Here is a 23,693-nt window from a genome sequence, read left to right on the forward strand (position 1 = left end):
TCGCAATGAATATTATAACTTGCCAGGAAACATAGAAATGAGATGCGATATCGCGATTTAAGAAGCACTGGAGCACTATTGCTTCGATACCTAGACGTCTGCAAACGCTATTTAATAGCAAGGAAGTGTGGCGTTTACATCCTTTTGAAGTGAATACAAGGAATACATAACACTCCACAATGAATATTATACCTTATCATGAAACATAGAAATGAGGTGCTATACCGCGATCTAAAAAGCATTAGAACTCTATTGCTTCGATACGTAGACATCTGCAAACGCAACTTCCTAGCTAGGAAGTGTCGCATTTACATTCAATTGAAGTGAATACGAGGTATACATGCCACTTCGCAATGAATATTATATCTTATCATGAGACATAGAAATGAGATGCGATATCTCGTTTTAAGAAGCATTAGAACGCTATTGCTACGATACGTTGACATTTGCAAACTCTATTTCCTAGCAAGGAAGTGTCGCATTTACATTCTTTTGAAGCGAATGGGAGGTATACATGACACATCGCAATGAATACTATATCATCATGAAACATAGAAGTGAGGTGCGTTATTGCGTTTTAAGAAGCATTAGAACTCTATTGCTACGATAAGTAGACATCTGCAAACGCTATTTCCTAGCAAAGAAGTGTCTCATTTTCATTCTTTTGAAGAGAATACGAGGTTTACATGACACTTCGTAACGAATATTATATCATCATGAAACATAGAAGTGAGGTGCGGTATTGCGTTTTAAGAAGCATTAGAACTCTATTGCTACGATAAGTAGACATCTGCAAACGCTATTTCCTAGGAAGGAAGTGTCGCATTTTCATTCTTTTGAAGAGAATACGAGGTTTACATGACACTTCGCAATGAATATTACATCATCATGCAGCATAGAATTGACGTGCGGTATTGCGTTTTAAGAAGCTTTAGAACTCTATTGCTACGATAAGTAGACATCTGCAAACTCTATTTCCCAGCAAGGAAGTGTCGCATTTACATTATTTTGAAGTGAATACGAGGTTTACATGACACTTCGCATTGAATATTATATCATCACGAAACATAGAAATGAGATACGATATCGCGATTTAAGCAGCATTAGAACTCCATTGCTACGACACGTAGACATCTGCAAACGCTATTTCCTAGCATGGAAGTGTCCTATTTACATTCTTTTGAAGTGAATACGAGGTATACATGACACTTCGCAATGAATATGATATCTCATCATGACACATAGAAATGAGATGCGATATCGCGTTTTAAGAAGCATTAGAACTCTAATGTTGCGATACGTAGACATCTGGAAACGCTATTTCTTAGCAAGGATGTGCCGCTATTATAGTCTTTTGAAGTGAATACGAGGTATACATAACACTCCACGACGTATATTGGACCTTATCACGAAACACAGTAATGAAATGCGATATCGCGATTTAACAAGCATCAGAACTCTATAGCTACGATACGTGGACATCTGCAATCGGTATTTCCTAGCAAGGAAGTGTCGCCTTTACATTCTTTTGCAGTGAATACGAGGTATACATGACACTCGGCAACTAATATTGTATCTTATCCTAAAACAGAATTATAGGTGCGATATCTCGTTTTAAGAAACGTTAGAACCCTATTGCTTCGATACGTAGACATCTGCCAACGCTATTTCCTAGCAATGAAGTGTCGCCTTTTAATTCGTTTGAAGTGTATGCGTGGTATACAAGACACTTCACCATGAATATTATATCTTATCATGAAACATAGAAATGAGATGCGAAATATCGCGTTCTGAGATGATTTAGGACTCTAATGCTACGATACGTAGACAGCTGCAAACGCTATTTCCTAGCAAGATAGTGTCGCATTTACATTCATTTGAAGTGTATGCCAGGTATACATGACACTTCGCAATGAATATTATATCTTATCATGAAACATAGAAATGAGATGCGATATCGCGTTTTGAGATGATTTAGGACTCTAATGCTACGATACGTAGACAGCTGCAGACGCTATTTCCTAGCAAGAAAGTGTCGCATTTACATTCATTTGAAGTGTATGCCAGGTATACATGACACTTCGCAATGAATATTATATCTTATCATGAAACATAGAAATGAGATGCGATGTGGCGATTTAAGAAGCATTAGAACTCTATTTCTTCGATACGTAGACATCTGCAAACGCTACTTCCTAGCAAGGAAGTGTCGCATTTACATTCTTTTGATGTGAATACGGGGTATACATGACACTGCACAGTGAATATTATATCTTATCATGAAACATAGGAATGAGATGCGATATGACGATTTAAGAAGCATTAGAACTCTATTGCTTCGATACGTAGACATCTGCAAACGCTATTGCAAGCAAGGAAGTGTCGCATTTACATTCTCTTGAAGTGAATCCGAAGTATACATGACACTCCGCAATAAATATTATATCTTATCATAAAACATAGAAGTGAGATGCGATATCTCGTTTTAAGAGGCATTAGAACTCTATTGCTAACATACGTAGACATCTGCAGACGCTATTTCCTAGCAAGGAAATGTCGTATTTACATTCTTAGCAAGTGTAGACGAGGAATACATAACACTCCACAATGAATATTGTATTTAATCGTGAAACATAGAAATGAGGATCGATTCGCGTTTTAAGAAGCATTAGAACTCTATTGCTACGATACATAGACATGTTCAGACGCTATTTCCTAGCAAGGAAGTATCGCATTTACATTCTTTTGAAGTGAATATGAGGTATACGTAACAATCCACAATGAATATTATATCGTATCATGAAACATAGAAATATGGAGCGATTTCGCGTTTTGAGATGCATTAGAAATCTATTGCTTCGATACGTAGACATCTGCAGACGCTATTTCCTAGCAAGGAAGTGTCGCATTTACATTCCTTTGAAGTGTAGACGAGATATACATAGCACTGCACAATGAATATTATATCTTATCATGTAACGTAGAATTGAGGTGCGATATCGCGATTTAAGAAGCATTGGAATACTATTGCTTCGATACGTAGACATCAGCAAACGCTATTTCCCAGCAAGGAAGAGTGGCATTTACATTATTTTGAAGTGAATACGAGGTATACATGACACATCGCAATGAATATTATATCTTATCATGAAACATAGAAATGAGATGCGGTATATCGTTTTAAGAAGCATTAGATCTTTATTGCTTCGATATATAGACATCTGCAAACGCTATTTCCTGGCAAGGAAGAGTCGCTTTTACATTCATTTGAAGTGTAGACGAGGAATACATATCACTTCGCAATGAATATTATCTGCTATCATGAATCATAGAAGTGGGATGCGATATTACGTTCTAAGAAGCTTTAGAACTCTATATCTACGATACGTAGATAACTGCAAACGCTATTTAATATCAGTGGAAGTGTCGCATTTACATTCTTTTGAAGCGAATACGAGGTATACATAACACTGCACAATGAATATTATATCTTATCATGAAACGTGGAAATGAGATTCGATATCGCCATTTAAGCAGCATTAGGACACAATTGCTTCGATACTTAGACATCTGCAAACGCTATTTCCTAGCAAGGAAGTGTCGCACTTACATTCTTTTGAAGTGAACACGAGGTATACATGACACTTTGCAATGAATATTACATCTTATCATGAAACATATAAATGAAATGCGATATCCCGTTTCAAGAAGCATTAGAACTCTATTGCTTCGATACGTGGACATCAGGAAACGCTACTTCCTAGCAAGGACAAGTCGCATTTATATTCTTTTGAAGGGAATTCGTGGTATACATGACACTTCGCAACGAATATTTTATCTTATCATGAAACATAGAAATGAGATGCGGTATATCGTTTTAAGAAGCATTAGATCTTTATTGCTTCGATATATAGACATCTGCAAACGCTATTTCCTGGCAAGGAAGAGTCGCTTTTACATTCATTTGAAGTGTAGACGAGGAATACATATCACTTCGCAATGAATATTATCTGCTATCATGAATCATAGAAGTGGGATGCGATATTACGTTCTAAGAAGCTTTAGAACTCTATATCTACGATACGTAGATAACTGCAAACGCTATTTAATATCAGTGGAAGTGTCGCATTTACATTCTTTTGAAGCGAATACGAGGTATACATAACACTGCACAATGAATATTATATCTTATCATGAAACGTGGAAATGAGATTCGATATCGCCATTTAAGCAGCATTAGGACACAATTGCTTCGATACTTAGACATCTGCAAACGCTATTTCCTAGCAAGGAAGTGTCGCACTTACATTCTTTTGAAGTGAACACGAGGTATACATGACACTTTGCAATGAATATTACATCTTATCATGAAACATATAAATGAAATGCGATATCCCGTTTCAAGAAGCATTAGAACTCTATTGCTTCGATACGTGGACATCAGGAAACGCTACTTCCTAGCAAGGACGAGTCGCATTTATATTCTTTTGAAGGGAATTCGTGGTATACATGACACTTCGCAACGAATATTTTATCTTATCATGAAACATAGAAATGAGATGCGATATCGCGTTTTAAAAAGCATTATAACTCTATTGCTTCAATACGTAGACATCTGCAAACGCTATTTCCTAGCAAGGAATTATCGGATTTACATTCATTTGAAGTGTACGCGAGGTATACGTAACACTGCGCAATGAATGTTATATCTTATCATGAAACATAGGAATGAGATGCGACACCTCGTTTTAAGAAGCATTAGAGCTATATTGCTACGATACGGAGACATTTGCAATCGCTATTTCCTAGCAAGGAAGTGTCGCATTTACATTCGTTCGAAGTGTATGCGAGGTATACATGACACTTCGCAATGAATATTATATCTCATCATGAAACATAGAAATGAGGTGCGACATCTTGTTTTAAGAAGCATTAGAACTCTGCTGCTTCGATACGTAGACATCTGGAAACATTATTTCCTAGAAAGGAAGTGTCGCATTTTCATTCTTTTGAAGTGAATACAAGGTATACATGACACATGGCAATGAATATTATATCTTATCTGGAAACATAGAAATGAGATGCGATATCGCATTATAAGAAGCATTAGAACTCTATTGCTACGATACGTATATATCTGAAAACGCTAATTCCTAGCAACGAAGTGTCGCATTTACATTCATTCGAAGTGTATGCGAGGTATACATGACACTTCGCAAAGAATATTATATCTCTCATCATGAAACATAGAAATGAGGTGCGACATCTCGTTTTAAGAAGCATTAGAACTCTATTGTTTCTATACCTAGTCATCTGGAAACGCTATTTCCTAGCAAGGAAGTGTCGCATTTACATTCTTAGGAAGTGTAGACGAGGTATACATAACACTCCACAATGAATATTATATCTTATCATGAAACATAGAAATGTGATGCGATATCGCGTTTTAAGAATTATTAGAACTCTATTGCTTCGATACGTTGAGATCTGCAAACGCTATTTCCTGGCAAGGAGGTGTTGCATTTAGATTCATTTGAATTGTATGCGAGGTATAAGAGACACTTGGTAATGACTATTATATCTTATCATGAAAGATAGAAAGGGGATGCGATATCGCGTTTTAAGAAGCATTAGAACTCTATTGCTACGATACGTAAACATCTGGCAACGCTATTTCCTAGAAGGGATGTGTCGCATTTACATTCTTTTGAAGTGAATACGAGGTATACATAACACTCCACAATGAATATTATATCTTATCATGAAACATAGAAATGAGATGCGATATCCCGTTTTAGAAAGCATTAGAACCCTAATGCTGTAATACGTAGACATCTGCAAACGCTATTTAATAGCAAGGAAGTGTCGCTATTACATTCTTTTGAAGTGAATACGAGGAACACGCTACATTCCACAATGAATACTATACCTTATCACTAAACATAGAAATGAAATGCGATATCGCGGTTTAAGAAGCATTAGAACTCTATTGCTACGATACGTAGACATCAGAAAACGCTTTTTCCTAGGAAGGAAGTGTCGAATTTACATTCATTTGATGTGAATACGAGGAATACATGAAACTTCGCAATAAATATTATATCTTATCATGAAGCATAGAAATGAGATGCGATATCCCGTTTCAAGAAGCATTAGAACTCTATTGCTTCGATACGTAGACATCTGCAATCGCTATTTCCTAGCAAGGAAGTGTCGCATTTACTTTCAGTTGAAGTGTATGCGAGGTATACATAACACTTCGCAATGAATATTATATGTTATCATGAAACATAGAAATGAGATGCGATTTCTCGTTTTAAGAATCATTATGACACGCGTGCTATGATACGTAGATAACTGCAAACGCTATTTCCTAGCAGGGAAGAGTAGCATTTACATTCCTCTGAAGTGAATACATGGTATACATAAAACGTCGCAATGAATATTATATCTTATCATGAAACATAGAAATGAGATGCGATATCCCGTTTCAAGAAGCATTAGAACTCTATTGCTCCGATACGTAGACGTCTGCAAACGCTATTTCCTAGCAAGGAAGTGTCGCATTTACATTCATTTGAAGTTAATACGAGGAATACATGAAACTTCGCAATGAATATTATTTCTTATCATGAAGCATAGAAATGAGTTGCGATATCCCGTTTCAAGAAGCATTAGAACTCTATTGCTTCAATACGTAGACGTCTGCAAACGCTATTTCCTAGCAAGGAAGTGTCGCATTTACATTCAGTTGAAGTGTATGCGATGTATACGTGACACTTCACAATCAATATTATATCTTATCATGAAACATAGAAATGAGATGCGATATCGCGTTTTGAGATGCAATAGAAATCTAATGCTACGATACGCAGAAATCTGCATCGCTATTTCCTAGCAAGAAAGTTTCGCATTTACATTCATTTGAATTGAATACGTGGAATACATGAAACTTCGCAATGAATATTATTTCTTATCATGAAGCATAGAAATGCGATGCGATATCCCGTTTCAAGAAGCATTGGAACTCTATTGCTTCGATACGTAGACGTCTGCAAACGCTATTTCCTAGCAAGGAAGAGTCGCATTTACATTGTTTTGAAGTGAATGCGAGTTATACATAACATTGCACAATGAATATTATATCTTATCATGAAACATAGAAATGAGATGCGATATCGTGATGTAAGATGCATTAGAACTTTATTGCTTCGATACGTAGACATCTGCAAACTCTATTTCCTAGCAAGGAAGTGTCACATTTACATTCCTCTGTAGTGAATATAAGGTATACATGAAACTTCGCAATGAATATTATATCTTATCATGAAGCATAGAAATGAGATGCGATATCTCGTTTCAAGAAGCATTAGAACTCTATTGCTTCGAAACGTAGACATCTGCAATCGCTATTTCCTAGCAAGGAAGTGTCGCATTTATATACTTTTGAAGCGAATGCGAGGTATACATAACATTGCACAATGAATATTATATATTATCGTGAAACATAGAAATGAGATGCGATATCGCGATATAAGATACATTAGAATATTATTGCTTCGATACGTAGACATCTGCAAACGCTATTTCCTAGCAAGGAAGTGTCGCAGTTACATTCATTTGAAGTGTTTGCGAGGTATACGTGATACTTCGCAATGAATAATATATGTTACCATGAAACATAGGAATGGGATGCGATATCTCGTTTTAAGAAGCTTTAGAACTCTTTTGCTTCGATACGTAGACATCTGCAAACGCTATATCCTAGCATGGAAGTGTCGCATTTACATTCATTTGAAGTGTATGCGATGTATACGTGACACTTCGCAATAAATATTATATCTTGTCATGAAACATAGAAATGTGATGTGATATCGCGTTTTAAGAAGCTTTAGAACTCTATTGCTACGATACTTAGACATCTACAAACGCTAGTTCATAGCAAGGACGTGTCGCATTTACATTCTTTTAAAGTGAATGCGAGGTATAAAGAACATTGCCCAATGAATATTATATGTTATCATCAAACATAGAAATGAGATGCGATATCACGATTTAAGATGCATTAGAACTTTATTGCTTCGATACGTAGACATCTGAGATCGCCATTTCCTAGCATGGAAGTGTCGCATTTACATTCTATTGAAGTTAATACGGGGTATACATAACACTGCACAATGAATATTATATCTTATCATGAGAATGAGATGCGATATTGCGATTTCAGAAGCATTAGAATCCTATTGCTCGATACGTAGACATCTGCAAACGCTACTTCTTAGCAAGGAAGTGTCGCATTTACATTCTTTTGAAGTGAATACGAGGTATACCTGACACTCGGCAATGAATATTATATCTTAACGCTAAACATAGAAATGAGATGCGATATCTCGTTTTAAGAAGCATTAGAACTCTTTTGCTTTGATACGTAGACATCTGCCATCCCTATATCCTAGCAAGGAAGTGTCGCATTGACAATCATTTGAAGTGTATGCGAGGTATACATAACACTGCACAATGAATATTACATCTTATCGTGATACATAGAAATGAGATGCGATATGGCGATTTAAGAAGCATTAGAACTCTATTGCTTCGATACGTAGACATCTGGAAACGTTATTTCCTAGCAAGGAAGTGTCGCATTTACATTCTTTTGAGGTGTAAACGAGGTATACATGACACTTGGCAATGAATATTATATCTTATCGTGAAGCATAGAAATGAGATGCGATATCGCGTTTTGAGAAGCAGTAGATCTCTATTGCTTCGATACGTAGACACCTGCCAACGCTATTTCCTAGCAAGGAAGTGTCGCATTTACATTTTTTTGAAGTGAATACGAGGTAAACATAACACTCCACAATGAATATTATATCTTATCATGAAACGTAGAAATGAGATGCGATATCGCGATCGAAGAAGCAATAGAACTCTATTGCTACTATACGTAGACATCTGCAATCGCTATTTCCTAGCAAGGAAGTGTCGCATTTATATTCCTTTGAAGTGAATACGAAGTATACATAACACTCCACGATGAATATTATACCTTATCACGAAGCATAGAAATGAGATGCGATATCGAGTTTTAAGGAGCATTAGAACTCTATTGCTTCGACACATAGTCATCTGCAAACGCTAATTCCTAGCAATGAATTCTCGCATTTAAATTCGTTTGAAGTGTATGCGAGATATACAGGACACTTCGCAATGTATATTAAATCTTACCATGAAACATAGAAATGAAATGCGATATCGCGTTTTGAGAAGCATTAGAACTCTAATGCTACGGTACGTAGACAATCTGCAAACGCTACTTCCTAGCATGGAAGTGTCGCATTTACATTCTTTTGAAGTGTAGACGAGGTATACATGACACTTCGCAATGAATATTATATCTTGTAATGAAACATAGGAATGAGATGCTATCTCGCGTTTTAAGAAGAATTAGAACTCTATTTCTACAATACGTAGACATCTGCAGACGCTATTTCCTAGCAAGGGAGTGTAGCATTTACATTCATTTGAAGTGTATGCGAGGTATACATGACACTTCGCAATGATTATTATATCTTATCATGAAACATAGAAGTTTGATGCGATATCGCGTTTTAAGAAGCATTAGAAATCTATTACTGCTATACGTAGATATCTGCACACGCTACTTCCTAGCATGGAAGTGTCGCATTTACATTCTTTTGAAGTGAATACGACGTTTACATGACACTTCGCAATGAATATTATATCTTATCATGGAACATAGAAATGAGCTGCGACATCTCGTTTTAAGAAGCATTAGAACTCTATTGCTTCGAAGCGGAGACACCCGCAAACGCTATTTCCTAGCAGGGAAGTGTCGCATTTACATTCTTTAGAAGTGAATACGAGATAAACATAACACTGCACAATGAATATTATATCTTATCATGAAACATAGAAATGAGATGCGATCTCGCGATATAAGAAGCATTAGAACTCTATTGCTACGATACGCAGACATCTGCAATCGCTATTTCCTAGGAAGGAAGTGTCGCATTTACATTCATTTGATGTGTATGCGAGGTATACATAACACTTCGCAATGTATATTATATGTTCTCATGAAACATAGAAATGTGATGTGATATCGCGTTTTAAGAAGCTTTAGAACTCTATTGCTACGATACGTAGACATCTACAAACGCTATTTCCTAGCAAGGAAGTGTCGCATTTACATTCTTTTGAGGTGAATACGAGGTATACGTGACACTTCGCAATAAATATTATATCTTATCATGAAACATAGAAATGAGATGCGATATCGCGTTTTGGGATGTAATAGAAAACTAATGCTACGATACGCAGAAATCTGCAAACGCTATTTCCTAGCAAGGAAGTGTCGCATTTACATTCTTTTGAGGTAAATACGAGGTATAAATAACACTCCACAATGAATATTATATCTTATCGTGAAACATAGAAATGTGATGTGATATCGCGTTTTAAGAAGCATTGGAACTCTATTGCTTCGTTACGTAGACATGTGCAATAGCCACTTCCTAGCAAAGAAGTGTCGCATTTACATTCATTTGAAGTGAATGCGAGGTATACATAACACTTCGCAATGATTATTATATGTTATCATGAAACATAGAAATGAGATGCGATATAGCGAATTAAGAATCGTTAGAACTCTATTGCTACGATACGTAGACATTTTCAAACGCTATTTCCTAGCAAGGAAGTGTCGCATTTACGTTCTTTTGAAGTGAATACGAGGTATACATGTAACTTCGCAATGAATATTATATCTTATCGTGAAACATAGAAGTGAGATGCGATAACTCGTTTTAAGAAGCATTAGAACTCTATTGCTTCGAAGCGGAGACACCCGCAAACGCTATTTCCTAGCAAGGAAGTGTCGCATTTACATTCTTTAGAAGTGAATACGAGATATACATAACACTGCACAATGAATATTATATCTTATCATGAAACATAGAAGTGAGATACGATATTTGCGATTTAAGATGCATTAGGACTCTTATGCTTCGATACGTAGACATCTGCAAGCGCTATTTCCTACCATGGAAGTGTCGCATTTACATTCATTTGAAGTGAATGCGAGGTATACATAACACTTCGCAATGAATATTATATGTTATTATGAAACATAGAAATGAGATGCGATATCCCGATCCAAGAAGCATTAGAATACCACTGCTTCGATACGTAGACATCTGGAACCGCTATTTCCTGGAAATGAAGTGTCGCACTTAGATACGTTTGGAGTGTAGACGAGGAATACATAACACATCGCAATGAATATTATCTCTTATCATGAGACATAGGAATGAGATGCGGTATCGCGTTTTGGGAAGCTTTAGATCTCTATTGCTACGATACGTAGACATCTGCAGACGCTACTTTCTAGCAAGGAAGTGTCGCACTGACATTCTTTTGAAGTGAATACGAGGTATAGATAACACTCCACAATGAATATTATATCTTATCATGAAACATAGAAATGAGATGCGGTATCGCGTTTTAAGAAGCATTAGAACTCTATTGCTTCGATACGTAGATATCTGCAAACGCCATTTCCTAGCAAGGAACTGTCGTATTTACTTTCATTTGAAGTGTAGACGAGATATACATAACACTTCGCAATGAACATTAAATCCTGTCATGAGACATAGAAATGAGTTGCGATATCGCGTTTTAAGAAGCATTAGAGCTCTATTGTTTCGATACGTAGACATCTGCAAACGCTATTTCCTAGCAAGGAAGTGTCGCATTTACATTCATTTGAAGTGTATGCGAGGTATACATAATAGTTCGCAATGAATATTATATGTTCTCGTGAAACATAGAAATGAGATGCGACATCTCGTTTTACGAAGCATTAGAACTGTATTGTTTCGATACGTAGACATCTGGAAACGCTATTTCCTAGCAAGGAAGTGTCACATTTACATTCCTTTGAAGTGAATACGAGGTATTCATGACACTTTGCAATGAATATTATATCTTATCATGAAACATAGAAATCAGATGCGACATCTTGTTTTGAGAAGCTATAGAACTCTATTGCTACGATACGTAGACTTCTGCAAACGCTATTTCCTAGAAAGGAAGTGTCGCATTTACATTCTTTTGAAGTGATTACGTGGTATCCATGACACTTCGCAATGAATATTATATCTTATCATGAAACATAGAAATGAGATGCGATATCGCGATATAAGATGCATTAGAACTTTATTGCTTCGATACGTAGACATCTGCAATAGCTACTTCCTAGCAAAGAAGTGACGCATTTACATTCATTTGAAGTGAATGCGAGGTATACATAACACTTCGCAATGAATATTATATGTTATTATGAAACATAGAAATGAGATGCGATATCCCGTTCCAAGAAGCATTAGAACTCCATTGCTTCGGTACGTAGGCATCTGCAATCGCTATTTCCTAGCAAGGTAGTGTCGCATTTACAATCATTTGAAGTGTATGCGAGGTATAAGTGACACTTCGCGATGAATATTATATCTTATCATTAAACATAGAAATGAGATGCAATATAGCGAATTAGGAATCGTTAGAACTCTATTGCTACGATACGTAGACATTTGCAAACGCTATTTCCTAGCAAGGAAGTGTCGCATTTACGTTCATTTGAAGTGTAGACGAGGAATACAAAACACTTCGCAATGAATATTATATCTTATCATGAAACATAGAAATCAGATGCGACATCTCGTTTTAAGAAGCATTAGAATTCTATTGCTTCGAAGCGGAGACACCCGCAAACGCTATTTCCTTGCAAGGAAGTGTCGCATTTACATTCTTTTGAAGTGAATACGAGGAATACATGTAACTTCGCAATGAATATTATATTTTATCATGAAACATAGAAATGAGATGCGATATCACGTTTTGAGAAGCATTATTTCTGATTGCTACGATACGTAAACTCCTGCAAACGCTATTTCCTAGCGAGGAAGTGTCGCATGTACATTCTTTTGAAGCGAATACGAGTGTATTCCTGACACTTCGCAATGAATATTATATCCTATCACGAAACATAGAAATGAGATGCGACATCTCGTTTTACGAAGCATTAGAACTGTATTGTTTCGATACGTAGACATCTAGAAACGCTATTTCCTAATAAGGAAGTATCGCATTTACACTCTTTTGAAGTGAATACGTAGTATACATAACACTTCGCGATTAATATTATATCTTATCACGAAACTTAGAAATGAGATGCGACATCACGCTTTACGAAGCATTAGAACTCTATTGCTCCGATAAGTAGACATATGCAAACGCTATTTCCTAGCAAGGATGTGTCGCATTTACATTCTATTGAAAGGAATACGAGGTATACATGACTCTTCGCAATGAATATTATATGTTATCATGAAACATAGAAATGAGATGTGATATGACGATTTAAGGTGCATTAGAAGTCTATTGGTTCGATACGTAGACATCTGCAAACGCTACTTCCTAGCAAGGAAGTGTGGCATTTACATTCATTTGAAGTGAATACGAAGTATAAATGACACTCCGCAATGAATATTATATCTCATCATGAAACATAGAAATGTGATGCGACATCCCGTTTTAAGAAGCATTAGAACACCATTGCTTCGATACGTAGACATCTGGAACCGCTATTTCCAGGAAATGAAGTGTCGCACTTAGATACGTTTGGAGTGTAGACGAGGAATACATAACACATCGCAATGAATATTATCTCTTATCATGAGACATAGGAATGAGATGCGATATCTCGATTTAAGAAGCATTAGAACACTGTTGCTTCGATTCGTAGACATCTGCAGACGTTACTTCCTAGCAAGGGAGTGTCGGATATACATCCTTTTGAAGTGAATACGAGGTATACATGACACTACGCAATGATAATTATACCTTATCAAGCAACATTGAATTGGGATGCTATAACTCGTTTTAAGAAGCATTAGAATTCTGTTGCTTCGATACGCAGACATCTGCCAACACTATTTCCTAGCAAGGAAGTGTCGCATTTACATTCGTTAGAAGTGAATGCGAGGTATACATAACATTCCACAATGAATATTATAAATTATCATGAAACATAGAAATGAGATGCGATATCGCGATATAAGATGCATTAGAACATTATTGCTTCGATACGTAGACATCTGCAAACGCTATTTCCTAGCAAGGAAGTGTCGCATTTACATTCATTTGAAGTGAATACGAGGAATACACGAAACTTCGAAATTAATATTATATCTTATCATGAAACATAGAAATGAGATGCGATCTTGCGATATAAGAAGCTTTAGAACTCTATTGCCACGATACGTAGACATCTACAAACGCTATTTCCTAGCAAGGAAGTGTCGCATTTACATTCTTTTGAGGTCAATACGAGGTATACGTGACACTTCGCAATAAATATTATATCTTATCATGAAACATAGAAATGTGATACGATATCGCGTTTTGGGATGTAATAGGAAACTAATGCTACGATACGCAGAAATCTGCAAACGCTATTTCCTAGCAAGGAAGTGTCGCATTTACATTCTTTTGAGGTAAATACGAGGTATAAATAACACTCCACAATGAATATTATATCTTATCGTGAAACATAGAAATGTGATGTGATATCGCGTTTTAAGAAGCATTGGAACTCTATTGCTTCGTTACGTAGACATGTGCCAACACTATTTCCTAGCAAGGAAGTGTCGCATTTACATTCTTTTGAGGTGAATACGAGGTATACGTGACACTTCGCAATAAATATTATATCTTATCATGAAACATAGAAATGTGATACGATATCGCGTTTTGGGATGTAATAGAAAACTAATGCTACGATACGCAGAAATCTGCAAACGCTATTTCCTAGCAAGGAAGTGTCGCATTTACATTCTTTTGAGGTAAATACGAGGTATAAATAACACTCCACAATGAATATTATATCTTATCGTGAAACATAGAAATGTGATGTGATATCGCGTTTTAAGAAGCATTGGAACTCTATTGCTTCGTTACGTAGACATGTGCCAACACTATTTCCTAGCAAGGAAGTGTCGCATTTACATTCGTTAGAAGTGTACGCGAGTTATACAAGACACTTCGCAATGAATATTATATCTTACTATGAAACATAGGAGTGTGATGCGATATCGCGTTTTAAGAAGCATTAGAACAATATTGTTACGATGCGTAGACATCTGCAAACGCTATTTCCTAGCCAGGAAGTGTTGCACATACATTCTTTTGAAGTGAATAGGAGGTATACATGACACTACGCAATGAATATTACATCTTATCATGAAACATAGAAATGAGATGCGGTATCGCGTTTTGGGAAGCTTTAGATCTCTATTGCTACGATACGTAGACATCTGCAGACGCTACTTTCTAGCAAGGAAGTGACGCACTGACATTCTTTTGAAGTAAATACGAGGTATAGATAACACTCCACAATGAATATTATATCTTATCATGAAACATAGAAATGAGATGCGGTATCGCGTTTTAAGAAGCATTAGAACTCTATTGCTTCGATACGTAGATATCTGCAAACGCCATTTCCTAGCAAGGAACTGTCGTATTTACTTTCATTTGAAGTGTAGACGAGATATACATAACACTTCGCAATGAACATTAAAACTTGTCATGAGACATAGAAATGAGTTGCGATATCGCGTTTTAAGAAGCATTAGAGCTCTATTGTTTCGATACGTAGACATCTGAAAACGCTATTTCCTAGCAAGGAAGTGTCGCATTTAAATTCATTTGAAGTGTATGCGAGGCATACATAATACTTCGCAATGAATATTATATGTTCTCATGAAACATAGAAATGAGATTCGATATCGCGTTTTGAGAAGCATTAGAACTCTATTGCTACTATACGTAGACTTCTGCAAACGCTATTTCCTAGAAAGGAAGTGTCGCATTTACATTCTTTTGAAGTGAATACGTGGTATACATGACACTTCGCAATGAATATTATATCTTATCATGAAACATAGAAATGAGATGCGATCTCGCGATATAAGAAGCATTACAACTCTATTGCTACGATACGTAGACATCTGCAAACGCTATTTCCTAGCAGGGAAGTGTCGCATTTACATTCTTTTGAAGTGAGTACGAGGTATACATGAGAATTCGCAATGAATATTATATCTTATCGTGAAACATAGAAATGAGATGCGACATCTTGTTTTAAGAAGCTATAGAACTCTATTGCTACGATACGTAGACTTCTGCAAACGTTATTTGCTAGCAAGGAAGTGTCGCATTTACATTCTTCTGAAGTGAATACAAGGTATACATGACACTTCGCAATTAATATTATATCTTATCATGAAACATAGAAATGAGATGCAATATACCGTTTCAAGAAGCATTAGAACTCTATTGCTTCGATACGTAGACATCTGCAATCGCTATTTCCTAGCAAGGAAGTGTCGCATTTACATTCGTTTGAAGTGAATGCGAGGTATACATAACATTCCACAATGAATATTATAAATTATCATGAAACATAGAAATGAGATGCGATATCGCGATATAAGATGCATTAGAACTTTATTGCTTCGATACGTAGACATCTGCAATAGCTACTTCCTAGCAAAGAAGTGTCGCATTTACATTCATTTGAAGTGAATGCGAGGTATACATAACACTTCGCAATGAATATTATATGTTATTATGAAACATAGAAATGAGATGCGATATCCCGTTCCAAGAAGCATTAGAACTCCATTGCTTCGGTACGTAGGCATCTGCAATCGCTATTTCCTAGCAAGGTAGTGTCGCATTTACAATCATTTGAAGTGTATGCGAGGTATAAGTGACACTTCGCAATGAATATTATATCTTATCATTAAACATAGAAATGAGATGCTATATAGCGAATTAGGAATCGTTAGAACTCTATTGCTACGATACGTAGACATTTGCAAACGCTATTTCCTAGCAAGGAAGTGTCGCATTTACGTTCTTTTGAAGTGAATACGAGGTATACATGTAACTTCGCAGTGAATATAATATCTTATCATGTAACATATATATGAGATGCGATATCGCGTTTTGAGAAGCTCTAGAACTCTATTGTTTCGATACGTAGACATCTGGAAACGCTATTTCCTAGCAAAGAAGTGTCGCATTTACATTCCTTTGAAGTGAATACGAGGTATTCATGACACTTTGCAATGAATATTATATCTTATCATGAAACATAGAAATGAGATGCGACATCTTGTTTTAAGAAGCTATAGAACTCTATTGCTACGATACGTAGACTTCTGCAAACGCTATTTCCTAGCAAGCAAGTGTCGCATCTACATTCTTTTGAAGTGAATACGTGGTATACATGACACTTCGCAATGGATATTTTCTCTTATCATGAAACATAGAAGTGTGATGCGATAACTCGTTTTAAGAAGCATTAGAACTCTATTGCTTCGATACGTAGACTTCTGGAAACGCTATTTCCTAGAAAGGAAGTGTTGCATTTACATTCTTTTGAAGTGAATACGTGGTATACATGACACTTCGCAATGAATATTATATCTTATCATGAAACATAGAAATGAGATGCGATATAGCGAATTAAGAATCGTTAGAACTCTATTGCTACGATACGTAGACATTTGCAAACGCTATTTCCTAGCAAGGAAGTGTCGCATTTACGTTCTTTTGAAGTGAATACGAGGTATACATGTAACTTCGCAATGAATATTATATCTTATCATGAAACATAGATGTGAGATGCGATAACTCGTTTTAAGAAGCATTAGAACTCCATTGCTTCGATACGTAGACTCCTAGAAACGCTATTTCCTAGAAAGGAAGTGTCGCATTTACATTCATTTGAAGTGTAGACGAGGAATACAAAACACTTCGCAATGAATATTATATCTTATCATGAAACATAGAAATCAGATGCGACATCTCGTTTTACGAAGCATTAGAACTGTATTGTTTCGATACGTAGACATCTAGAAACGCTATTTCCTAATAAGGAAGTATCGCATTTACACTCTTTTGAAGTGAATACGTAGTATACATAACACTTCGCGATTAATATTATATCTTATCACGAAACTTAGAAATGAGATGCGACATCACGCTTTACGAAGCATTAGAACTCTATTGCTCCGATAAGTAGACATATGCAAACGCTATTTCCTAGCAAGGATGTGTCGCATTTACATTCTTTTTAAGTGAATACGATGTACACATGACACTTCGCAATTAATATTATATCTAACCTTGAAACATGGAAATGAGATGCGCTATCGCGTTTTGAGAAGTATTAGAATTCCAATGCTACGATACGTAGACATCTGCAAACGCTATTTCCTAGCATGGAAGTGTCGCAATTACATTCTTTTGAAGTAAATACGAGGTATACTTAACCCTCCACAATGAATATTATATCTTATCATGAAACCAAGAAATGAGGATCGATATCGCGTTTTAAGAAGCATTAGAACCCTATTGCTACGATACGTAGACATCTGCAAACGCTATTTCCTAGCAAGGAGGTATCGCATTTACATTCTATTGAAAGGAATACGAGGTATACATGACTCTTCGCAATGAATATTATATGTTATCATGAAACATAGAAATGAGATGTGATATGACGATTTAAGGTGCATTAGAAGTCTATTGGTTCGATACGTAGACATCTGCAAACGCTACTTCCTAGCAAGGAAGTGTGGCATTTACATTCATTTGAAGTGAATACGAAGTATAAATGACACTCCGCAATGAATATTATATCTCATCATGAAACATAGAAATGTGATGCGACATCCCGTTTTAAGAAGCATTAGAACACCATTGCTTCGATACGTAGACATCTGGAACCGCTATTTCCAGGAAATGAAGTGTCGCACTTAGATACGTTTGGAGTGTAGACGAGGAATACATAACACATCGCAATGAATATTATCTCTTATCATGAGACATAGGAATGAGATGCGATATCTCGATTTAAGAAGCATTAGAACACTGTTGCTTCGATTCGTAGACATCTGCAGACGTTACTTCCTAGCAAGGGAGTGTCGGATATACATCCTTTTGAAGTGAATACGAGGTATACATGACACTACGCAATGATAATTATACCTTATCAAGCAACATTGAATTGGGATGCTATAACTCGTTTTAAGAAGCATTAGAATTCTGTTGCTTCGATACGCAGACATCTGCCAACACTATCTCCTAGCAAGGAAGTGTCGCATTTACATTCGTTAGAAGTGAATGCGAGGTATACATAACATTCCACAATGAATATTATAAATTATCATGAAACATAGAAATGAGATGCGATATCGCGATATAAGATGAATTAGAACATTATTGCTTCGATACGTAGACATCTGCAAACGCTATTTCCTAGCAAGGAAGTGTCGCATTTACATTCATTTGAAGTGAATACGAGGAATACACGAAACTTCGAAATTAATATTATATCTTATCATGAAACATAGAAATGAGATGCGATCTTGCGATATAAGAAGCTTTAGAACTCTATTGCCACGATACGTAGACATCTACAAACGCTATTTCCTAGCAAGGAAGTGTCGCATTTACATTCTTTTGAGGTGAATACGAGGTATACGTGACACTTCGCAATAAATATTATATCTTATCATGAAACATAGAAATGTGATACGATATCGCGTTTTGGGATGTAATAGGAAACTAATGCTACGATACGCAGAAATCTGCAAACGCTATTTCCTAGCAAGGAAGTGTCGCATTTACATTCTTTTGAGGTAAATACGAGGTATAAATAACACTCCACAATGAATATTATATCTTATCGTGAAACATAGAAATGTGATGTGATATCGCGTTTTAAGAAGCATTGGAACTCTATTGCTTCGTTACGTAGACATGTGCCAACAATATTTCCTAGCAAGGAAGTGTCGCATTTACATTCGTTAGAAGTGTACGCGAGTTATACAAGACACTTCGCAATGAATATTATATCTTACTATGAAACATAGGAGTGTGATGCGATATCGCGTTTTAAGAAGCATTAGAACAATATTGCTACGATGCGTAGACATCTGCAAACGCTATTTCCTAGCCAGGAAGTGTTGCACATACATTCTTTTGAAGTGAATAGGAGGTATACATGACACTACGCAATGAATATTACATCTTATCATGAAACATAGAAATGAGATGCGGTATCGCGTTTTGGGAAGCTTTAGATCTCTATTGCTACGATACGTAGACATCTGCAGACGCTACTTTCTAGCAAGGAAGTGACGCACTGACATTCTTTTGAAGTAAATACGAGGTATAGATAACACTCCACAATGAATATTATATCTTATCATGAAACATAGAAATGAGATGCGGTATCGCGTTTTAAGAAGCATTAGAACTCTATTGCTTCGATACGTAGATATCTGCAAACGCCATTTCCTAGCAAGGAACTGTCGTATTTACTTTCATTTGAAGTGTAGACGAGATATACATAACACTTCGCAATGAACATTAAAACTTGTCATGAGACATAGAAATGAGTTGCGATATCGCGTTTTAAGAAGCATTAGAGCTCTATTGTTTCGATACGTAGACATCTGAAAACGCTATTTCCTAGCAAGGAAGTGTCGCATTTAAATTCATTTGAAGTGTATGCGAGGCATACATAATACTTCGCAATGAATATTATATGTTCTCATGAAACATAGAAATGAGATTCGATATCGCGTTTTGAGAAGCATTAGAACACTATTGCTACTATACGTAGACTTCTGCAAACGCTATTTCCTAGAAAGGAAGTGTCGCATTTACATTCTTTTGAAGTGAATACGTGGTATACATGACACTTCGCAATGAATATTATATCTTATCATGAAACATAGAAATGAGATGCGATCTCGCGATATAAGAAGCATTACAACTCTATTGCTACGATACGTAGACATCTGCAAACGCTATTTCCTAGCAGGGAAGTGTCGCATTTACATTCTTTTGAAGTGAGTACGAGGTATACATGAGAATTCGCAATGAATATTATATCTTATCGTGAAACATAGAAATGAGATGCGACATCTTGTTTTAAGAAGCTATAGAACTCTATTGCTACGATACGTAGACTTCTGCAAACGTTATTTGCTAGCAAGGAAGTGTCGCATTTACATTCTTCTGAAGTGAATACAAGGTATACATGACACTTCGCAAGTAATATTATATCTTATCATGAAACATAGAAATGAGATGCAATATACCGTTTCAAGAAGCATTAGAACTCTATTGCTTCGATACGTAGACATCTGCAATCGCTATTTCCTAGCAAGGAAGTGTCGCATTTACATTCGTTTGAAGTGAATGCGAGGTATACATAACATTCCACAATGAATATTATAAATTATCATGAAACATAGAAATGAGATGCGATATCGCGATATAAGATGCATTAGAACTTTATTGCTTCGATACGTAGACATCTGCAATAGCTACTTCCTAGCAAAGAAGTGTCGCATTTACATTCTTTTGAAGTGAATACGTGGTATACATGACACTTCGCAATCAATATTATATCGTATCATGAAACATAGAAATGAGATGCGATATCGCGAATTAAGAATCGTTAGAACTCTATTGCTACGATACGTAGACATTTGCAAAAGCTATTTCCTAGTAAGGAAGTGTCGCATTTACATTCATTTGAAGTGTATACGAAGTATACATAACACTGGACGATGTATATTATATCTTATCATGAAACATAGCAATGAGATGCGATATTGCGATTTCAGAAGCATTAGAACCCTATTGCTCGACACGTAGACATCTGCAAACGCAACTTCCTAGCATGGAAGTGTCGCATTTACATTTTTCTGAAAGGAATATGAGGTATACATGACACTTGGGAATGAATATTATATCTTATCATGAAACATAGAAATGTGGTACGATATCGCGTTTTGAGAAGCATTAAAACTCCAATGCTACGATACGTAGACATCTGCAGACGCTATTTCCTAGAAAGGAAGTGTCGCACTTACATTCTTCTAAGGTGAATATAAGGTATACATAGCACTCCACAATAAATAATATATCTTAATGTGAAACATAGAAATGAGATGCGATATCTCGTTCTAAGAAGCATTAGAACTCTACTGCTACGATACGTAGATATCTGCAGACGCTACTTCCTAGCAAGGAAGTGTCGCATTTACACTATTTTGAACTGAATACGAGGTATACATGACACTTCGCAATGCATATTATATCCTATCATGAAACATAGAGATGAGATGCGATATCGCATTTTAAGAAGCAATAGATCTCTATTGCTTCAATACGTAGACATCTGCCAACGCTATTTCCTAGCAAGGAAGTGTCGCATTTACATTCTCCTGAAATGAGTACGAGGAATACATAACACTTCGCAATGAATAATATATCTTATCATGAAACATAGAATTGAGATGCGATGTCGCGTTTTAGGAAGCTCTAGAACTCTATTGCTTCGATACGTAGACATCTGGAAACGTAATTTCCTAGAAAGGAAGTGTCGCATTTACCTTCATTTGAAGTGTAGACGAGGAATACATAAAACTTCGCAAAGTATATAATATCTTGTCATGAGGCATAGAAACGAGATGCGATATCGCGCTTTAAGAAGCATTAGAACTCTATTGCTTCGATACGTAGACATCTGCAAACATAATTTCCTAGAAAGGAAGTGTCGCATTTACATTCATTTGAAGTGTAGACGAGGTATACATAACACTCCACAATGAATATTAAATCTTATCATGAAACATAGAAATGAGATGCGATATCGCATTTTAAGGAGCATTCGAACTCTATAGCTTCGATGTAGAGATATCTGGGAACGTAATTTTCTAGAAAGGAAATGTCGCATTTACATTCATTTGAAGTGTAGACGAGGAACACATAAAGCATCCCAATGAATATTATATCTTATCATAAGGAATAGATATGAGATGCGATATCGCGTTTTAAGATGCACTTGAGCTCAATTCTTCGATACGTAGACATCTGCCAACGCTATTTCCTAGGAAGGAAGTGTCGTATTGACCTTCATTTGAAGTGTAGACGAGGAATACATAACACTTCGCAATGAATATTATATCTTATCATGAAGCATATAAATGAGAAACGGTTTCGCGTTTTAAGAAGCATTAGAACTCTATTGCTACGATACGTAGATATCTGCTGACGCTATTTCCTAGCAAGGAAGTGTCGCATTTACATTCTTTTGAAGTGAATACAAGGTATACATAGCACTCCACAATGAATACTATAACTTATCATGAAACATAGAAATGAGATGCGATATGGCGTTTTCAGAAGCATTAGAACCCTGTTGCTTCGATACGTAGACAACTGCCATTGCTATTTCCTAGCAAGGAAGTGTCGCATTTACATTAATTTGAAGTGTATGCGAGGTATACAAGAATCTTCGCAATGAATATTACAGCTTATCATGATTCATAGAAATGAATTGGGATATCGCGTTTTGAGAAGCATTAGAACATAACACTGCACAATGAATATTTTATCTTATCATGAAACGTAGAAGTGAGATGCGATATCGCGATTTATGATGCATTGGAACTCTATTGCTTCTATACGTAGACATCAGCAAACGCTATTTCCTAGCAAGGAAGTGTCGCAAT

This window comes from Xylocopa sonorina, unplaced genomic scaffold (genome assembly GCF_050948175.1).
Source record: "Xylocopa sonorina isolate GNS202 unplaced genomic scaffold, iyXylSono1_principal scaffold0079, whole genome shotgun sequence".
Taxonomy (NCBI): Eukaryota; Metazoa; Arthropoda; class Insecta; order Hymenoptera; family Apidae; genus Xylocopa; species Xylocopa sonorina.